This window comes from Triticum dicoccoides, chromosome 2B (assembly GCF_002162155.2).
Source record: "Triticum dicoccoides isolate Atlit2015 ecotype Zavitan chromosome 2B, WEW_v2.0, whole genome shotgun sequence".
Taxonomy (NCBI): Eukaryota; Viridiplantae; Streptophyta; class Magnoliopsida; order Poales; family Poaceae; genus Triticum; species Triticum dicoccoides.
The window spans coordinates 481,196,085-481,198,848 of record NC_041383.1 but is presented as its reverse complement, the minus strand read 5'-3'; positions in this window follow the sequence as shown (position 1 = coordinate 481,198,848).

Genomic DNA, 2,764 nt, shown 5'->3' with positions numbered 1-2,764 from the left:
AGCGAGTGGTTACCTCCCATGATGGCTACTTCCTCTCGAGCTTTCTTCAAGTTCTCCTTGGCTTGTTCCAGCTCGAGCTTAAGACTGGTCTTCTCCTGCTCCACAGTGGCATATTGGGCCCCACGCTCACAAGATTTCTTCAAAACAACAGTTGGACAAGTCAGTCAATAGTTACCTCCGAGTGGAAAGATACAAGAGTCAAGTACACAGCAAAAGAGTTCTAAGACTAATGCCGAATCAAACATCCAACAACAATCTCGGGGACTACACCTAGTGGGTGCACTTAGCGTGCCCCCATTGGTTTCATTTCCCACTTAGCATGGTCAGCCCAGCTCGAGTGGAAAGAGTTAAAAAAAGAAAACATCATTGGTTCACAGACCACCGCCGACTGCCCGCAGTCGACCATGGTCTCGGGGACTACACCCAGTGGGTGCACTTAGCGCGCCCCCACTGATCTCAGTTCCTACTCGACAAGACCTGTCTAGGTCGAGTGGAAGTGCTGCAAGCAAAAAATTTGATAAGACCCCCACCGAATTAAACATTCGACGGCGGTCTCGGGGACTACACCCAGTAGGTGCACTTAGCGTGCCCCCACAGGACCAAAAGTTTTTCATTCGACACGACCTGGTCGACTCGAGTAAAGAAGATACACTACAGAGATCAAACACCCAGTGGATGAACAGGCGTCAGTCGCAAAAGTCAAGTTTGATGCATAAACATCATACGAATAATAAAACAACAGTTTGCAGAGAGTGTGTCTGAACAGAGCAAAGGCCAAGATAGAGAAATCTATCAGAAATTAACTTACAATTCCACTTACTTGGACATTAGCTTGAAGAGCAGAGTTGGCGTTGTATGCGGCCTTGCTGGCATCATACACCACTTTCAATCGCTCCATCATTAGCCCTGCCTGAATCATGGCCTCCTTGGCAGCTCCTACTTGGTCCTCTAGGACGGGGTATGCAGCGAACATACAAGATGATGGAGCAGACGTCTGGACTGGTGGAATAGGAGCTTGAACTTGTACAATGGGCTCGGGAGCTTGAGCAGTCGATGCAGAAGGCCGGTCGGTCGATAAAGGAACGACAAAGGAAACAAAAGCCCGTGCTGGATCGCTGACCGGCTAGATCATAGGCTCAGAGAACGAGCGAGGCATCTTGGACCCTGGCACCCTCTTGCTCAGATTTCGACCTTTCTTCCCATTATTCTTTGGAGGCTCATCCTCATCATCATCATCATCAGGGAGTTGAATAATATTCTTTGGTGCTGCAAAACACTCGACAGTGAAATTCCAGACGGTCACAAAAATCTATTAACAGAACATAGATCAGTCACAAAGCCTTACCCGGTCGAGAGGTGGCCGCATCTGTTGTTTCTGCATCGCCACGATCTTCATCAATATCCATGTGGGTCGCACACCCAGAAGCAGCGCTGAAAATTCCATATTTCACTCGGTCAAACAAGCCAATGAGTCTACAAAAGAACACAGAAAAATGCATGAATGAAGTGCTTATGTTGATGTCACGGGCACAACCACCTTGATCCTCGGCAGGGCCTTCTGAGGCTTGGGCGGAGCAACTTTGGCCTACTTGGGAGCCTTTTCAGTCGGCTCATGAGCTGACATGCGAGTGCGCTTGGGAACCTTGGCACTCGATGTGGCAGCCTTGCCCTGTCCCCCTGCAGGATCTTCCTGCTATTTGGATCGATGCTTGGAACGAGGCGGTGAGTCGAATTCCTCGTTGCTGCTACTCGAGTCCTCGCTCTCATCTTCACTATCTTCGACATCTTCGTCGTCACTATCTTCATTGTCGCTGTCGATCCCCTCCCGATATTCCTCTCCATTGGGCATCGAGTGCAGCTTGGGGAAAACCTACAAAATACAAGTTGTGTACATGAGTCGGATTCAAGAACAAGCACTCGACAGAGATAAAAAGGAAAATCACTCGGATAGGCGAGTCTGGTCTCTCTAGGAGCACGGGTGGCGTCGAATGGCAGAATCCTCCTGGCCCCCCTTGGGTTGTCCTTGTTACCAGTAACACTCCGGAGCCACTGGGCCACCGTCTCCTCGTCAATCTCCTCTGGGTGGGTACGAGCGGTGTCATCAGAGCCCGAGTACATCCACATGGGGTGGTCATGAGCTTGCAGAGGCTGGATCCGTCGACTGAGATATACCTCCAACAGGTCCATCCCCGTCACTCCTCCTTTCACCAACTCGACAACAGCCGCAACCAGCATTTGCACTTCCTCTTTCTCCTCCGGAGCTACCACTAACGAGCAAGGAGACTGGAGTCTTTCTAGAGTGAAAGGTGGGAGGCCAATCGACTGGCCAGGAGTCGGAACATCCTTGCAGTAGAACCAGGTCGACTGCCACCCCCTAACAGATTTGGGAAAAGTCACAGGGGGAAAAAGCTCCTACCCCTCGTTTGGATCCCTAGCCCCCCGCACATTTGGATCACGTGCGTTTTCTGGTTCACTGGGTTAGCTTTCTTCACCGTTTGAGATCAACAAGTGAATATATGCTTGAAAAGACCCCAGTGCGGGTGGCAGCCCAAGAAATTTTCGCACATGGAGATGAAAGCACCAAGATACAAGATAGTGTTTGGAGGGAAATGATGGATCTGAGCCCCGAAGAAGTTCAAAAACCCTCAAAAGAACGGGTCTGGAGGCAAAGAAAAACCGCGCTCGACGTGGGTGGTGAGGAGAACACACTCACCATCGCGTGACTGTGGCTCGAACTCCTCCCCAGGCAATCTCCACAACCTAG